The 19,968-nt window shown below is 38.1% G+C and overlaps 1 protein-coding gene and 1 pseudogene across 15 annotated transcripts in view; both read left to right on the top strand.

The window, feature by feature from the left end:
• Positions 1-19,968, top strand: part of LOC117394800 (poly(rC)-binding protein 3-like) — a 407,378-nt gene that overhangs the window by 264,788 nt on the left and 122,622 nt on the right. For 11 of the 15 annotated variants that reach the window (XM_059012934.1, XM_034920778.2, XM_034920774.2 and 8 more), the window contains exon 1: positions 9,801-9,932. The exons of 2 other annotated variants lie outside the window; for them this stretch is intronic. The gene's annotated coding sequence lies outside the window, so the exon portion shown is untranslated. Of the gene's footprint in view, positions 1-2,689; positions 2,870-9,800; positions 9,933-9,996; positions 10,170-19,968 lie in introns of those variants that run through there. 2 more of the 15 variants (XM_059012931.1, XM_059012932.1) reach the window with 2 other exon arrangements.
• Positions 9,829-16,110, top strand: LOC117394498 (T-complex protein 1 subunit eta-like; annotated as a pseudogene).

Raw genomic sequence — 19,968 nt, 5'->3', positions numbered from 1 at the left:
CCTGTTTCCTGGTTCAGTCCGTCGCAGGGCATAGAGCAAGGCCCTCTTCAGAGCTGACTTCAGCCTTCTCAGGACATGATTTTAGCCATTTTCGTATTTGATCCTATTCCCACCAGAGCAGATTTCAGAACAGATTTCACCTTCAGCACATAACTTTTTACAGTCAGCCTCCCCTTTCAGACCTTGTTCCAGTCTTTTTTAATTAAACCTCGACCCGTTTTGATTGGATCGTTGAATTCATGGGTGTTGTTTAACATCACGCAACGTGCTTAAACACTGGATAATTTGTCTCTGACCACTCCTTGACCTTGCCCACAGCTCATGATTGACAGTTTGCTTAAATGCTCTTCCCCCCCCTCTCCGCATTCTCGAGGAGAAAAAAAACTGGTCCTCGTCAATGTCCAGAACTGTCTGTTTGCAGAGATCTCAGTTTACACAAATGAATTTTTACGACTCTGCTTCAATAAGCTGCATTTGTCTACTTTGACCAAGAGATGGGGGGGAAGAGAAAAACGTTAACTTGCAACTTTCTCAAACAAGTTTAAACAGTGTATATTACATCCAGCAATAACCTGATTTGACTGCACTGTCCGCTACAGAGGAAGTACAGTTACTTAATGTGCTAAACATTATTTTATTTGAATTTTATTTATTTGCTTATTTATTTTTAAATAAAGCCTACTTATTTTAGTAAGAAACTATATTTGCGCAATAACTGTAGATAAAGCATTCCGTATTGGAAGCCACACGGTTATTATTAATGCATCACAGAGTTATAACTGGCATAAACAAACAGGATATTGTTATGTTGTTTTCTTTCCAATTTAGTTCCTGAGAAGAATAGTCGCCGCAGTTCTTATTATTAAGGTGTACTTGCTGCTCGCTGTGTGTTATTGTTTTCTGTAAAACATTGATATCCTGTCAGTTAAGAAAAGGCTTCATGCAAAAGCTTGTTTTAACGTTGTCTTTTTTACGCCGACCAGAGACCCGCGCTTATAATTGTATTGTCATATTTTTTACATTTTCTTTAAATTCTCAAATTAATAAATCGATACCCGGGTAGTAAAAAGAGACCCGGGTAATTGAAAACCCAACGGGTACCCGGGTTTTCGATATGGCGAGCCAGCCCAATGCACAGGCCGAGACTTGGCACAAACACGGTATTTTGCACTCTTCACCACCAGATCTTAACCACTGCACAAAACAGCAAGACACTTGCACGAGCTGTGACAGACCTGGTATATTTTCTTAGCGGCTTGCCACTATTCTAGTAGAGACAACAGAGCCTCTTCTTTCCCTAATTGGTTTACCCCAATTATAAGCTGGGACACCTCCATCCATCTGTTGTGAAGTTTCTATCCTCCTCCTCCTGTGCTTTTCTCTTTCGTGAGTTATTGGGTCACCTCACCTGACCTTGGTTGACCTGTGGTCCCATTTCATAGGAGGGAAACTCCTTTCAGACCCAAAGACGAAATCCTGGGTTACACCTATCCTGTCATTCCCTTAAATAAATATTCCAATGTTTAATCAGGCTGTTGCTATGCTTATTGAACTATTTGTGCAATATCTTATTCATACCACAGGGGTCAGGCTTGTGCCAATTACAGTATTCTGATCGAAGCAGATTATTATTATTATTAATTTCTTAGCAGACGCCCTTATCCAGGGCGACGTACAATTTAAAATTATTTTTACATACAATTACATTATTATTATTATTTTTTTATTATTACACATTATTTTTACATACAATTACATTATTATTATTTTTTTTTATTATTACACATTATTTTTACATACAATTACCTATTTATACAGTTCGGTTTTTTAACCCACGACTCTCCGGTCAAGAGTCCAGAGCCCTAACCACTACGCCACACTGCTGCCCAGATTGTAAGAAATTAGTCCCTTTCATTTTAAGTGTACACACACATTAGCGAAATAGAAATGAACAATTGTTATTCTTTATTCAATGGGTTGGTGAAATGTTTGTGATTGCATGTAGAGCACTACAATTGAATTATATTCTGTGTCATATATATGGAAGCAAACTATAAGTCATTGGTCAAGCTTCACAATCTTCACTCAAAAGAAGTAACCTAAAAAAATTAGATACTATCGGCATTTTAAGTAATACATTAAAAGGTACAGAAAATATTGTCAACCTTAGCTAACGTCTTTTGCAAAATAGGCAGCATTAAAACATTTTTAATATTTTGTATTGTCATTCAACATTTCGTTTTACTAACAGCTTGAATGACACAAGCATTTCCTGACAATAATTCTGTTTTTCAGCCATAGCTGACAAGCAAAATCACGATTTCTCTTCCAGCTAGTGCTTTCTCTTTCAGCGCACAAATCTGGTTTGAGAAAGAGAGTGCATTTGTGTGTGTGTGTGGTGGGGTGGGGGTTGGATGTTAGGAAAAGAACAAATGCAATTTAATTAAGTTAACTTCATTGACCCACTGGAGCTGTTATTTATTAATACATTTCCCAGAAGTCTGCTGCAGGTAAGTGTAATGAAACACTATGCAGGGTTCCACTCCCTTCCCCTCTTTGAGATACTGTACATATTTCAAACCATTCCAAACAGCAGCACCAGACTAGCCAATCAGAGAGCTAGCTGGCTTTGGATGGCATTCCCCCCACATTAAACCCAGACCAAGAATGAAGTGCATGGTTTGTTAGTGAGCTGTGCATGTGAGATATGCTGATCGTAGTAATAGATATACACACTCACACACATATGCATACACATGGTGAGCTGTACTGCCAGGAAAGGACCTTTCTGACCTGCCTCATTCTTCTCTGCCAAGCTTGACAGATGCCTTGCGTGTGAGTTTCCGGAAAATAGCAAGTGTATCCTAAGGTACTGTGAGTAAAGGCCTTCATACAATATTCATGACCACAAGTTTTTTTTCTTCTGCTCTTAATTGTACTATGACCATAGAGAAAGGTCTACAAAACCATTCAATATTGCAGTATTTTTTTATTATTATTATTGCTGGTATCGATTGCTACTTTTCAATTTCCTGCGAGGGTAATAAATATGATATTGTTTAACCCTGTATGCTATAAATAACAATACTTAAGTACAGTATTGCCTTGTGCCACACTGTTCATTTTTTTTTAGTTCTGAAAGAATTATGGAAGCTATATTTTATATTAACATTCTTAACAATCACCAGCAAAGGTGAGGAACTATTGAGTTTGTTGCATGCTGTGCCAGTGTAGTTTGTCAGTGCTTTATAATTTGTTTATGACATTAGGAAAGCAATCTAGTAGATTTGCCGTTGACCCTATACAGAGTTTATGCTCCCTTCAAAAAACCCCACCATCTTCTCTCCTGAACATGCCGTTGTTTCCTTAGTAGACTGTGTGCATCATTGCCCCACTAGAGGGCAGAATGATGTGAAGTTTTCCTGGCTCTCAGATTAACAGATTACCAGTTCCACCACACTGAGTCTTATTTTCGTTCTCCTTGTTTGAGATACACATCTGAAGACTTATTTGTCAAGCTTTGTCAAGCTCGTTTTTCCCCAGTGCATTCTGTGCACTATTTTCCTGAAAAGGAAAGAACAACAACAAACCACCTGCTCAAATTACAGAACACTTCAAAACATTTCAGAGTCCTGGCATTAATTCTGCCTGATTGTTTGTTTCTAGCTCTGAGGGGTTTTGTGATGTTGTGCAAATTTTGCTTAGAAGCAAAAAGAAAAATAGAGGTTTCATTGCATTTTTATTACCCATGCATGTCATCAGGAATAGGTGCCGATTCTCTAGTTTAAATTCAATGTACAGCATAAACTAACAAAACAATCTAATAAAACAGTAGTACAGTATGTTTGGCCACTTCATTAGGACTCATGTCAAAACTGCCTAGAACCAAAAATTTAAATTTAGTGAATTTGCATTTTTTATCACTAAACACAAAAAAACCCAATACATTTTAACAGAGTAATAATTTACTTCCATAAACTAAAGAATCATGATGCTCTGAACTGCAAGCAATCTCCTCGTTTTTTATTTTTTTATTTAAAGGAATTCAATATGCCAGTAGCAATAGCCAGGCTTCAAAATCCACAGAACTCTGAAAGTTTAGTTTTATATTTAAACTGTTAATTAGTGAAGTCTGCATTCCAACCTTTTCTGATTACCTGATTTAAAACTAGAGTCTGCCAATGAAATTTCAGCAGTATCTTCATTTTGCCACAGTGTGCCTGAAGCATCATATAATGCTGACCACTGGCTCTCAGGGATTGTACTAACGAGCCCAAGCCCACACAGAGCTGCAAGGGCTCTGATCACATGCTTAGCCTCTGTGTTGCCATGACTCACTTATTAAAAGGGCACAACTTAAAAAAAAAACCAAACATAACAGAACTGTATTTAAGGGATAGCTACAGGGTGCATTGAGTGTACAAGGAGATAGTGTTCTGTGTATGAAATCACAGAGAGCTGGACTGTTGTCTCCAAGTACACCACAATTGTATGACAAGTGTTTACGGTTTCCTTTTTTAAGGTCTTGGAATTTAATTTTTTTAAAAAGTCAGATATGTGCTGCTTTCGCTTTGTACAGTATCTCACTTCTACCGACTCCAGCTTTTGTTGTTTTATCAGTTTGCTAAGTTCCTTAGGGGTTAGGTTAAGCATCAATCTTATAGGCATTTGTAACAGGAATGGCATGTGGGTGACGTCAGACGAGGAAATGCAGGACACAGTATGGCGAGTTAATGCGCTTGTGCGCAGATTTATTATAAAGTAAAAAATTAAACAAAACAAAACACTACAAAAACAAAACGGCACAATGGCCAAAATAGACAAATAAACAAAACAGTGGCCAAACCCCAAACATGTATCGTGCTGTTCCTTCCAGCACGAGCAGCAATTGTTATATTCCTTTAGATTTATTTATCTCTCCCTCTCTCTCTCTCTCTCTCTCTCTCTCTCCCCCCACTGCGAACACCCAACCCGAGTGAGAAAACCGTGACTCTTTATATAAAGCTGAGCCAGGACTCAATTGCTAAATCATTCAATCTGGCCCTGGCACAGTCTGCACGTGAACTAATTGTGACTTCCCTGTGCCACATACCAATATACATTATAACCCACACTATACAAAATAACCCACAATACACCCAGGAGTGGGGGTTACCCCGTCACAGCATTCAAAAAGAGTTAATCAAAATGATGGATTGAAGTTTAAAATCCAATCACTGCATGCAAATCCAATCCCAAGCTTTTGGGTGCACATGAAAATTTCATCTAAAGAGCATCACCTCTGTATTTACTCAATCAGGGATGTTAAATCACTCAGATATCCTTGGCTCCTTGGCCTGAGATCACCGGCTTTTGAAAGATGCTCAGTTCAATTAATATCAACTTATTACTGGAGTTTGAACCACGGACACCTTCACAGGGATCTGAAGTCAACGACTGTAGTGCCAATACTTAAAGATTTCATACAATATTTTTACTGTCTACTTACATTAGGTTTGCAATCATTCTGAGTGGTTCTTGTTGCAATTATTCAAATATTGTGTTTGTGTTAAGACACCTGAGTTTAGGTGCTACTCTTCAGTTCTTATTGCCTGCTTAGACACATGTAACGTAGGGTAGATTAGTAAGCACACCATCTAGAGCAGTGGTTCTCAAACTTTTTGGACCGCACCACCCTTCCTTCCTCCTCTACACATATGTACATACTGTATACCAGTAAAATAAAAATCCAACATGCCAGTGGCTTCTGTATATCACTGCTGCTGTGTTTCTTTCTGTTGCATGAACCAGCCACCGATTTATCAAAATAAGAGTAAACTAAATAACAGTTTAATGTGCACACCACGTAGTAAGCCGATACACAACGTACATCACCAGATGGCAGCGGACTTCCTCCAGTAATACGCAAGCTTAAATAAAAGGCACCAGTCATATTCACAGCGCCATCTAGAAACTTGCCAGGAGGTGTTGGCAGTAAGATTTGTTTCAAGTTAATATATATAGATATAGATGTGTGCGGCTCCCAGTTTTAGAACCACTGATCTAGATCACTGTTGTGAATTGCTAAAGGAAAATGTTTGAACCCCAGTGTGGAGGGTATTACTGCTGTTATACTTTACCTTGTCCCCAGTTATACATCATTTTTAGACTGGTCGTATAGAGTTCAGATATACATGGGTCTATTTTAATGATGTTAACAGTCGCGGATCTTAATACTGTTGCCTTTCAAGCACTGTATTTATATTGTGTATAGTTATTTCCATTACATGAGAGTAGATGTTAAAACGTCATGCTGATTTTTACTCGGCTCTCGCCAAGATAAGCACCAACTAAGACGTAGCTTTACAGTAAACTAATGTGATCCATCTACGTCTCCATCCATTTGTGATTCCTTCCGTCTGATGATGTAGATATCCTTCTGCCTGGTGTTGATGGCTGAAGTGTAATGCTGGCTCCAGGGATCAGCTTATTTTGCCTCCCCAGTGCATCAGCACACACAAAGGCTGCAATGCTGGCTCCGGGAATCAACCACAGTGTGGTCTCCCCAGCGCATCAGCATGACAACTGTCTCGATTGCGCTAAGTAGGGTACATCTCTGGGGTCTTCAAGTGGGCACCTTCCATCCTCTGTGTTTCGTTGACTAGCCTACGACACCTCAAGAGGGCTCGGCGGTGATTCTGTCATCCCAGCATCGCCCCCCTCCGTCCCGCACTCAACTCAACCCAGCTTACTTACCCATACATCAGCGTTTCTTTCTTTCTATTGTGCTTGAGATCCCAAACCAGAATCTTTCCGTCTCAACCACAGCCAGTTGCTGCTCCTCTCTGCTGCTTCAGATAAGTTCTTCACTGTGCGACGCAACACTTGGCCACAAATCTTGGCCACAAGTCTTTGACAACCCACCTCCACTGGGTAAACCCGGACTCTCCATCCGCGGCTAGTTAAGCATACCACAGTTTCCTCCTCTCATATGCCTCATCTACAGCATCCTCCCATGGCACTGTTAACTCTACCAGGTGAACAAGGCGTGCTGATTCAGACCGCAACACAATATCTGGTCGAAGGTTACTGGTGGCAATCTCAGGTGGAAAAATAAGCACCAGACTCACTCTTCACCCATACAAATATCGGAGTGGAAATCCACTCAATCGAAATCATGCATGCGTACAGGTGGATGATAATGTTTAAACTATAGTTAGACTGTAATCTTTGAGCTGCTCAGCAACAATGAATTTCAAGATCATTATTTTCTTTTATTTTCAGTTTTATTTTTACATGTATGAGTCATCCTGTGTACCCCCTATGACCCTTAGAAGTACCTCCAGGGGTATCCGTATCACCAGTTGAAAACCCCTGGTTTAGATAATTAAAACAGACCCCACAGTGTGTTCTATTGTAGCTTATGTCTGTTGTTATTCATAGTGGTTCACCATCATCCTATTTGCCTGCATACCTAATGCTCATGGAAGACACCACACTGTTTAGTTTGGGGTTGTGTAAATAAGAGCAAGCTTTCTTGAATAAAAGTGCTGTAAATGTGAAAGAGGATTAACAGTTAATCTATGTTTTTCTTTGAATACAATCAGAGGCTTAACTTGTAACCATGTGCAGAACTATTGAAGAGCCAACCCCCCGCCCCTGTTGTTTGAACTGAACAGCCTTTTATCTTGCATGTTACTCCCCACCCACCAACACACAGACACACACACAACTGAGGATCCAAACAGATCAGAGCACATGGTTTGGGGAAGAACGACATGTGGTTTGTGGACCCCATAATTAGTTCCCCTTCCTCGCTCTGAGCTGTAATTAAATCTGTCACTTCTGCTCCACTGATTCATTTTATTGTCATTTAATTGCTCGACTGAATGCTTTATTTTGGAATGGCAACATGTTATTCATACAAATAAAGTATGATTCTGTTTTTTCGTGGACTTATGTGTGTATCATGGGCAAGGAAGTGTGAAAAGAACATGTGTAGCAGCTTGATTTGAGATTGTCAGTTAGTTCGTTTTCTTAACACTGTAAATCCGTCAGTGTTTAAATTTAAATTGACTGACAGATTTATTTATCTGTTTGTTCAAATTAGTTTTGTTGTTCCTGCCATGCTTCCTCAGATCATCTGTCATGGTTGCAATATTTTTTTCACACTGATGGCAATGCAAGTCAGAATTACAAACATTTCCTTTTTTTCAAAATCATATTTTAGTTTTGTGTAAAACACAAAGCAGCAGTGTTTAAATTTGTAAACATTATCTAAATGTATTAGCACGCATGTAGAATGATACATCACTAAAAAGGTAAATATACACTTACTGTACTGCCTCTAAAACATTTACAATTGTTATTGATGGTTCAACAAAATGCAGTGTATTTCTAATTGTGTATTAGTTAACAGTAAGCATGAATGAATCTATGTGGAATAATTGTCATTCACATTAATCCACCAAACAGCACGTGCATATATATATATATATATATATATATATATATATATATATATATATATATATATATATATATATATATATTTTAGACATTACAGACTTACATTATTATTATTATTATTATTATTATTATTATTATTATTATTATTATTATTATTATTAGGTTAACATATTCATGCACTTATTCATAACATTTTAAGGAATGTTTTGTTCAGTTGTGTTTTTTTTTTTAAAGAACATTTAGATTAATTACAGTTTATGAAAACTTTTCCCATCAGTCCTTCAATGTTAAAGAATAGTTCCCATATAGCTGACATTTGCATGTGCCTGTACTGTAGTTAACTGGTGTGTTTGGTCCTGTAGCAATGATTTATATTTTGTGTTTCCCTGCATGCAGAGGTTTGATACAAGTGTGATAAAGAGAAAAAATAAGTAATTGTGTTAGATGTCCTTCAAGTGTTTTCTATTTCCACTTGATGTACATAATGTATTAAAACACTTTTCCCTGCTCCTACTTTGTACTTGGTATAAATGTTTTTTGCATATTAAAACATTGGTAATAAAAACTGTTTTAACCTCATGAGACAGTAAATGTGGACATTGTAATACTTATATTAAAATATACTTGTTATTTTAATACAGCGTTACAATCTGAAGCTCCTTTTCTAAATTAGATTTTTATTATCAACACAACACAGAGTATATACAGTTCTGTGCACTACATTTAATTGTATGTGCTATAGGATGTTCTTAACATTAATAAACAAACTACTGATACATGTTGACGTTCTGGGTTGGGAATTCACACTACAATTTTAAGTGTGGATCTAACTGTAATATTTTAGATAGATAAAATATCACATATTGTAAGCCTCAGTACAGTACAGTGTATGTAATATGCAGTACAGTGTTCAATGGTGTGTTTACTGTATGTGTTTGCACATATTTGTCTTAGTAATTGTTAGTAGCACTGTAATTCTTCAACAGTGATAATAAGCGCTGCCTATTAATTCCAAATACAATGTCGACATTCGGGCTCCCAAACTTTTTTTTTTCCCTGTCATGTTGTTTCCACTGTCACAGCAGGGCTTTTGTTCGCCTCTATTTTATGGCAGCTCCCAGTCACTGTCAAGCAAAGCAAGGGCGATTGCTGCTGCCCTGCCCTCTGGCCCTTGTCCTAAGCAGATTTTTGGGCAGAAGCTCCTCTCATGTGTCACTAATTGAAACGATTGGTGGAGGGGGCTGTGAGCTCACTTTGCCTGATTCAGGCTTATCTGCCAAGGGCTAAGCTAGGGAGGGAAAAAAAAGCAAAGCTTGCCTCATTCCAGCAGGGCTTAGGGCTTCTGGCCATCTGTCCACACATAGGAATCAACTGACAAATAGGGGGACCACTCTGAACAAGAACTGTGCAGAGAACAAATAGTACAACACAGACAACGCAGGACTACTTCCATTGGGAGCTGAAGCAGCACAGCAGCTCAGCAGGTCAGTACTACTATAGCGGCTTCTTGACACTTTTCTTGTTTAAAAAAATAAAAAATCAATCGAGGGTGAAGACATGCCTATTCAGCAGTGGCAGTGAATGTTACTATAAGTACCCTAAAGATTCCGGAGTCTGCTTAGAACACAACTCCAGGAACACTCTTGCTGCATCTTCTGTCATCTTAAGGGAATAAACAATGCTCCTAATTTGTTCTGAGCACTTACGAGAGGCCACTTACAGTAAGTGGCCAAGGATTTTGTATTTATTTATTTATAGTTATGCACTGTGTTTCAGTGTATTAGTAAATTAAGAACTATGCCACTTTCCATTTTTGCAGCTGATTTTAGAGTTTGAGAGGAAGAGATTATTTACTTTAGGTGTACCAAAGAGTAACAGATAAGTACTTTGGTAAATGTTGGGGACAATCATGTTTTTTACTTGCTATAATAGTTCTAAGTGTAGTACTGTAGCCATTCCTCTTTCAATGCAGGCAAGTATTTCTGCTGTGTTGTTAAGCATGTTGCAAACTCTTTTTGTGTTAAAATGACAAATAATATAAAAAAATGAAATGCAGGTGTAGCGAACACAGTTGCAGGTTGTATTGTATTGTACTGGTTTCCCCTAAGCTGCTGTGGGGTCCATTCAGTTTATAAGGGGAGGGATGTATTAAGCTGAAGATGGTATTAAACATTAATGTCTTTCAAGTACAGTATGTTTTTTAGGTTGTTCAGACCTGTTTCTTCTGAATAGTATTTAATGATTATTCTTTCCAGGAAAAGCAATACTGCTCATTGTCAGCGTCTTATCATGGTGCACTAATAGTACCAGTAGTATATTTGTAGTATATTTGTGTAATAAATAAGGTTTTAGATATAGTAATACAAGGGAATATTCCCCATTAGTTCTAACTGCTGACTTCCTGTCACACACTGGGTTTACTGTTCTTCAGATAGATTTAAATTGTGTATGCGACAATTGCATGCAACAGTATTCATCTGGATCTATTGAGACTGAATTTGTAGAAGCAAAGTGCTGACAAAGTCTGTCTTTATTCCATGTTGGCCTTCAAATCTGAGAGGCCTATGTTGTTGTTTTGCTTCAATGTCATTTTATTTAGGCCAGCTGGTTGCACTTGACCTAATGTAATATTCTGTGGATATTTTCACGCATGTGTTTACGTGCCATGATAAAGTTGTAGGACAATTGTAATGTTTATGAAGCATACATCATAATGTAATCTCTCCTTGACAAAAACAGAGGCGAAGGGTTTATTTTTAGGACAATTCTTTTTTTATATCTTGACCCTCAGATTCAGTCGGTTGGTCACAACTATGCCAGAGACAGTTTCACTAGTCTGCTAGCACTTAGTTATTATTGCTGGATATACATTCCTGTATCAGTATCTAAATTAAACTATGGTAACATTTAGAATTACACACTTGCCACATTTGTTTCTGTCGTCTTTCTAGTTGAGTCTTTTCAATACTTTTCAATACAGATTTTATAAGGGCAATTTAATTAAAAGATCACCCCCCCCCCCCACACACACACACACACACACATACAGCCCCCCCAGCCCCCCCTCCAAAATAAAATCTAGTCATTTTGTTTACTCGGGCTTGATTTTGTAATGTAATGTTTTATTGTGGACATGCGTGAAGCAGTATATGTGTATATATTATTGAATGTGTATATGCTATTGAATATGTATATAGTATTGAATGTGTATAAATTATTGAATGTGATGCACATTTTGCTGTGCTAATGATGTTTATGGACCTCCAGCAAGGACTTTCAAGTTTAAATGAATTTTACGGTACTAGAGCACCTGTAGTGTCCACAGACAAGACAAAATAATCAGTTTTAATAGCAAGCTAAATATTTTCGATTTCAATAATGACCATTGTGATAACCCATGGGATACATTATTAATTGCATGCCTTCAACAAAAATTACATGAGCAGTTTAGGTAAATAAATGTTGTAATTGTATGTATTTCCATAATTAGATTTTCTCCACAAATCACATAACTGCATGTAAAGCAAATGTAGCAACTATTAGAAAATAACAAGTACAGTGTTACTAAAATGCAGTTTTTGTGTTTTGAAGCTGTCAAACAGTGTTGGATATCAAACAGCTCAAAATGCATGTTGAGAAAATAACCATTTTTTCTTCACTTTCCATGGTAGTTCTTCTCTTTTTTTGTTTTAATCTACCTGGATTTTTAAACCCCAAGTGGGTATTGATATATAAGGAAGGAAATAAATAGGTTGCAAGGGTTTTAGTATTAAGTAACTAATCCTGGCCTACAGGATTTAGCTGAGATGCTAAGGTTTGTTCAGTACATTTACTTAATGAACTGGACCAGGAGAATGGCCTTCTGCCAGGTGGTACATCATGCCGTAATTCTCCCTGATTGATATATATTTCTCAGGACAAAATGAGCTGAGTGGGGAGGATTTCAATTAAAAACACCAACAGAAGGCCAGACTCTGCATCACATAGAGTCATTTGTATCGGCCTTTGTGGTTGCTTTATGATGGGATTTAAAAGCATGATAATGCTAACCATTAATTCATTCATTAACTTTTTTATGTGTGTGAAATCACATCTGCTTGCCCCTATCTTCTATTTCAACCACTATTTTAAAAAACAAATGACCAGAAATGAGGTATGTGTGCCTTTTACTGATTTACACATTTCAATACTGTTGAATGGTTCTAGGTTTCCTTGTCATGGTATTTGGGTTAAAAGAAGGAAACAAGTAGTGTGTAACTTGCTTTGGATTTAATAGTACCCTTTCTTGCAAATGGCACCATTCAATATCGAGGTGAAAAGTGGGTATTTGTGTTGCATATAAATAATATAGTATACAATAGGTTTGTAAATGAGTTTGTAAATGATGGTCCTAGCTTGACCCTAAAATATGACATTAAGATACCCATCTACCTACTGTGTACCCATCTACCTACCGGTGTTGAGGATATGTTGGAGGCAGTTATAACTTTACAAATGCATGTATAACTTTAAATGTTCCTTATATCTGCGAAACCACTTATCAAATTGTTATGAAAGTTGGTACTGACATGTTTTAGCTTAAGGTATTAAAAAGAATAAGTAGCGGGGTTCCGAAAAATTATAGCGTTTCTCTTTCTCACGTGTTGCTACAACTGTTTAAATAACTTACCTGTAGTTTTTCTTTCCATTGCTAACATCCTGACAACTTTTTACACTTATAACTTTAAAGTCTCTTTCAAAGCTCTTTTCAAAATGTCCACTGTGGTGCACTGATAGTATAAGGATTATTGCACACAATTCTCAAACAGGTAACACAGCAATAATGATTCATGAGGTGGTACGGAACAGAAACGCCAGAGCACTTGCTGTTATGTTTTTTTTTTTTTTAATCGCTCTTCCTGCAGTGATTTAGAGCAGTGGTTTTCAACCCCGGTCCTGGTGACCCACTGTGTGCTGGTTTTCAATCCAACTGAGCTCTCAGTTACTTAACTAGACCCTTAATTGAAATGATAATTTGCTTAGTTAGACCTTTTTAATTGTTTTTGGCTCTTAAACAGTTGCAAAGTTCAAGTCACTTATAAAATGTTATAGCAAACTTGAAAACTGCAACTGTTTAAGAGCTGAAAACAATTATAAAGGTCTAACTAAGCAAATGATCATTCAATTAACGGTCTAGTTAAGTAATTGAGAGCTCAGTTGTAATGCAAACCTGCAGACATAGGGGGTCCCCAGAACTGGGGTTGAAAACCACCGATTTAGATGACAGATCTCAAACCTCAGTGCACTAAAGCGGACATTTTGAAAACAGCTTTTAAACAAACCTACACCACTATATTTTTCAAAACCATGTTACTTATTATTTAACAGTAATATATTCTGATATATGGGGGTGTCTGTCTGTCTGTAGATCTGCCCATCTGTATATTACTCTTACTATTTTTAGGTCTCTTTATTCCACATCCTGTAAATCAGTCATTTTAAAATAAACTTGTAGGTCTTAAATACCACTTATCCAATTTTCATTAAACTACTAATTGACATATCTCATACTGTACTATTTTGAATTTACAGCTGTGGTGGGGAATGTATGTTACTGATATACATGTTTTAATAAGTGTAGTGTAAAAAGAAGTTCAATGAAAGTAAGTCGTGTCAAAGTCCCCGAATGAAAAAACTGAAAGATATTGGCAAGGACTAGTGATCAGAAGATCTGCTTTGACTAGTGTTAGTGGAGATGTCTCATTTCCAAGGACATCAAGAAACTCTACCGGGGTGTGATAGAGGTAAGAAGAGTCTGAGTTCTCTCCCATACACAATAGAGGATTCACCCCAGACCAACCCCCACCCCAGAATTTTGAATCTTGGATGAATGTAGCATGTACATTTTTTTTTTTTTTTAAATGTGAGCCTATACTACTAGTTTTTAAATCAAGATACATTAAATGTCCTGTAATATTAAGTCTAAGTTCCGTTTCTCTCTCTCCCTTTTGATACAGTATCTGAACTGAGGAAAAGCTGCGCTGGCACTGTATAACACAGACATCTTATTCAGCATTTGCTTTATAACTAAATAAATATTAGGCCTATTACATGGTTATCTTTCCTGATGTACTTACTTTTTTGCTGCGAGAGGAGCTACAGATTTCTCCGGGAGACGAGACGCTTCAGCTTCGCTACAGCCCCGCTCCGGCAGCCGAACCTGGGGCGAGCCCATTCCCTCTTCCCCTTGCAGGCTAAAAAAAAAAAAAAAGCTAAAATAATAAAACTGGGCACCAGTGCAGTGTTTTCAAATAAAACTTCTGTCTCCCGTGTGTGTCAGTGAATTGCCCACCACCCTTCCACAGTCACGGATTGGGTACAGTTTGGAGAAAAGTGCTTGTAATTACATTTAACCTTTGTCCCCTGACCTAGTGATTGATAGAACACAAATGAACCGTGTTGTGGAATAATCTGTTTATACCAACATGTTGGTCTCTGTTTATGTGCTACTTTTTTGTGATACTCGGTACTGTATAGAACAGCACAATCTTGGATTTTCATGGAGGACTATGTTCAGGGTAATGTTGACACTTGCCAAAGACTTACTATGGTAGATCTGCAACTTTGGTGCATGTCTGTATGCACATGCCAAACCTTTCAGATTTGTAGGGCTTTGTGGTTTCTATTTCCTGCATTCCTGTGCATTGCCAAAAAGTGCCCTTGGAGACAGTGTATGAGATGAGTCTTCACCCAGAAGCAGCATTACTGTACAAGGAGAACGCTGAAGTGAGGATGAAGTCTGTAGAGGATTACCAAGCCATTGTGGATGCAGAACGGAATATCCTCTATGACAAGCTGGAGAAAATCTACAAATTGGGAGCCAAAGTTGTGCTGTCCAAGCTTCCCATTGGAGATGTGGCCACACAGTTCTTTCCTGACAGGGACCAGTTCTGTGCTGGCAGAGTCCAGGAGGAGGACCTCATGAGGACCATGACGACTTGTGGTGGTTCCATCCAGACCAGTGTGGGGTCTCTCACAGACGACGTGCTGGGACAGTGTGCTCTCTTTGAGGAGGTCCAGGTTGGAGGGGAAAGGTATAACTTTTTCCCTAAGTCCAAGACATGCACCATTATCCTGAGAGAAGGAGCTGAGCAGTTCATGGAGGAGACAGAGAGGTCGCTGCACGATGTCATCGTGATCATCAGGAGAGCTATCAAGAATGATTCTGTTGTGGCAGGAGGTGGTGCTATTGAGATGGAGCTGTCCAGGTACCTGCGGGACTATTCCAGGACCATCCCAGGCAAGCAGCAGCCCAGGGCGGTATGTGGTATGGTGTGGATGTGAACAACGAAGACATCACTGACTACGAAGCCTGTGTCTGGCAGCCATCCATCGTCAGAATCAGTGCTCTAACTGCAGCCTCGGAGGCCACCTGCCTCATTCTGTCTGTCGATAAAACCATCAAGAACCCTCGCTCCACTATGGACGGGCCCCCTGGAGGGCAAGGCAGAGGCAGAGGCCGCGGCAGGCCACACACCCACTAGAGGGTGCCTGTCAGCTGTTTCAAACAGTCACAGGACGAGCCCGTAAAGTAGTTTTGTCTGTGGAATGCATTGCGTGATTCTGTTTAAAAAAGCAACACTTTAATGGAGCGCACCATCAATGAGTCACTGATGATGCTACTGAAATAGACTGCAGGCTGTTATTCCAATGACTGATGTGGATTTAAATTTGGTTTAATGAATCGTTTTATTTATTTATTTATTTTTTTGTATGAAACTGTCCTGTCTCCTGTGCATTGAATTGGAGTGGGTCATTTTGTAGTGCTTGCAGTAATGTTGAAATCTGCAGTAACATCTTTCTTTTCTTGTGTGGTTGTGCATTATCCACCACTTTCAACAACACTTTTTTTCTGCAAGTATAGTGCACGTTTTTGCGCTGCTTCATGGAAATGGCATTGATGCATGAGCACTATGACAGCTTGAAATGATTTTTAGGATCAGTAGCCCCAAAACAGCACTAAAATACAGAACAGAGGCACTAATCTGAATGCAACTTAATACATTGCCCAATACCCTTTGCACTCAGCTCTTCAAACTAGTGCGAGTTGTTTTATTCAAATATTTCTCCCTGTGGAGGTGTCATGCTGAATTTTGCACCCTGCTGAATTTTGCATTATTTTGAGATATGCACATGCATCACCGTTTACTTGAATTTTGTCTGTGTGGTTACTTACGCTATTAATTTATTGATCACTGTGGTTTAAATGTGAATGTACAGTATTATAAACAAAATATAGTTTTTAGACATCAAAACAGTATACAAACATCAAAATACAAAATAGATCAAGTGAATAGCCATTTCCTCACATTACATTTCTTTGAAACGGGCCATATGCTATTTAATTTGTTATTCTAATATTTTACACTAATTTATGTAATACAAATCAGGTAGTAATAAGACATAGTTAAGTAATCATCTGTTTAATCTATATAGTTTTAAATTTTTTTATATTTTATACTGATTAATGATTGATATACAAAATAAGTATGTTGCGTTTACGCAATTGGGCTTTTAAAAAAATGTAATACATAATTTAAAAATATTACATTAAAATATAATGACCTACGAATTTGTGCTAGTATTATTTCTAATACTGTATTCATATTACGCACACATGTAGTGTATGGAGAAAGGCAAAGATTGTATACATTTTGATGATTTTAAATGCTTTGACCTTTATTTTTAGTTTCTAAATACATATTTCAAAGATACATGAGTCGTCTGAGGCTAGATATAATGCATATTTCAACGCACCATATCAACAAAAACTAGGCCTAATAACAGAATGGCAAATAATAACTGCTGTTTTAATAAACATTTTTTGGTGTCTTTTGATGTTTTCATACTGTTTTGATGTCTAAAAAGTAAATTTAATTTACAATACTGAAAGTTCACATTTAAACCAAGATGATGAATAAATGAATAGCGTAAGTAATCACATGGATAAAACTCATCAGGGTGCAAAATTCGGCATAACAGAAGTCATTTACAATAACCGACTGCTAAATTTGGCCGGGACCATGTAGAAAATGTGTAGTATCTGGAAATTAATCTAATCCGAGTTTGTTTATAATTATATAAAAAGACACACAAGCATGTACTCTTGTAAAAGTTACAGAACTTAACAACAGAACGGATTTCTTTTCAGTAAGTTAGGTAGTGTATTTCTCAGTTTCTAACTTGAAAGATGATTTTTTAATTTTTTTTTTACCTTGTTATTTACACTTTGAAGCAAAACACTTTTAAAGCCAGCTTAATTGTATTGATAGTAGTGCATTGCTTATATTGAGGAGGATATTACATGTCCGCCCTTACTCTGGTCCCACCGCAGTCAGATACGCGACGGACTGCTGTATTCTATGGTTCCACTGTTGTACACTGCTAGTAAAACTGACTTCTTCAGAAGACCCAGTGGTTGAAAAAGCATACTTATTTTGGAATAGTAAGTATGCATGGTAAATAATGACAAACAATCATATATATTGGTAGAGAACACACATACAAGAAAATTAAATATTTTTAAAATGTGGATGATATAAAGTATCAGTTGAATACAAATGCTCTTGTCATGAGCTCTGCACATAAAAAAAAATAAAACATAGGACATTTTCTGTAAACATTTACATGAAAAAGTGTGTGTATCATATCGCATGTGTTTTCACCAACCCATTGGTAGAGCAGATATTCTCCTTCATTTGAGTCTGTTTTGTGTAATCCTACCTTCTTTAAATCTGATAACCTGCAATTATCCCAGCCTACTCATTCCATGTTGTTCAGTTTTATTGGACAAGAGTAATTATGGTACTGCTTAATCATAAAAAAGACCCCAGGTTGATGTCATGCCTGTTGTTTGCTAATTTTAGTTAATGAGACTGGCCCTTCAGGAAATTTAATTACATTTGGTAAGCCTGTGTTGCTTGTGTGTACTGTGCCTGTGCACATTTATGTGAGAATGAGGATTAAGTGAGACGTAATACATTTTCAAGCTTTTTAAAAATAGTCAAAAAACAAACAAAGGTATGAAGTTATAATCTGATTAAAGTAAGTTGTAATTTTTTCATTTGGGCCATTGCTATATAAATAAAAAAGATACTTGTTGACATAAAAAGCTGGACTATTGGGGACCACAGTAGAAAACAAGCTGTTTAAATAAAATGTCAGATGTTCAGTAATTTAAGGCCTGTGAACAGCAACTTCACATTTATCTTAACTAATGTATTCATCCTCTTGTATAAATTCACTTTGTATTTAATTTTATGTTTCAGTTTGGCCACTTTTTATAGCACCTCTTTGGCCTCAACAGAGTTATCTATCAAGTATGAAATGTAACCATTACCGAATGGGTATTTACCTGAACACCTGGGTATTTACCTAAAGACCCGGAAACCTGAATAAGATATATCAAAGCTGCTCACCGAGCCTGTGACGCAGTCATGACCACCCCGAGGGTATAAAGGCACTGCTCACACAGATCTCAGTGCCATTTTTCCTTTCAAGACTGACCTGACAGGAGAGCCTGGTATCAGATAAGTACTTGTTGCTTATGACTGTTTAATTTTTCACAGATTATTGTGTTTTACATAATTTATGCGATATTTCATTAACGGTGTAAAAGTTTTTCTATTTACGCGTATATTGTGCACTACAGTCTGTTGTTTGTTACTTCACACAGCGGCCTTGTGCCCCACTTGAAACCAGCGGCTTGAGTCGCTCCTTAATAGGGATCAAGCAACATAAGTCAACTGACTATGTGCTCTCCCCCAGGCGGCATAGCTCTGGATGTTAAATTAAATTCTCTTTATTTTTTTTACTGTTCCAACTCACTACCGAACGGTGCTTACGCCCCCGGTCCGGTACTAAACCGGTCTTGTTCGAGTCTTGACCCCCCCGGATGTGGTCTATAAGCAGATTGAGACAGCACCTGTACATCTGTATACTATACATTGCATTGCTTGCTTCTTCCATCATGCCCGGGTTTTCTCCCTGCGAGACATGCAAGGCCAGTCTGCCTGTTGAGGACAAGCACGGCAGATGCTCTTCCTGCTTGGGGCCACAGCATGCCAAGAAGGCACTGACGAACCGCAGTTTCTGTGAGTTTTGTGCATCTTTCTCCAAGCGCATGCTGGAGAAACATTTCTCACGCAACTCTACAGAGCACTCTGTGTCCCTCACTCCTGCACAGCGCTCTTCCCCATCACCCTCTGGTAGGGAGGTGGCTGCGTCCTCACCCCATGGCTCTGTGCCAAGGGAGACTGGACAATGCACCCGGGAAAGTAGCCCACGCAGGAAGCCGTCTTCACGGTCTTCCTCATCTTCTGCTTCTCCTGCTCCCCTTAAGAAGAACAAGAAGAGTCGTCATTCCGAGTGCAGAGTGTCAACAGGAGGACATGCTGTCTATCATCGCCTCTGATGAGGTGGGCGAACAGGGGCTGGCGTTCCCGTCTGAGGACGTGGAGTCAGACAAACAGCTGGGCCTGG

The sequence above is a fragment of the Acipenser ruthenus genome, chromosome 3 (genome assembly GCF_902713425.1).
Source record: "Acipenser ruthenus chromosome 3, fAciRut3.2 maternal haplotype, whole genome shotgun sequence".
Taxonomy (NCBI): Eukaryota; Metazoa; Chordata; class Actinopteri; order Acipenseriformes; family Acipenseridae; genus Acipenser; species Acipenser ruthenus.
The sequence above is the reverse complement of the archived record's forward strand: the minus strand, read 5'-3'. Positions and strand labels throughout refer to the sequence as shown.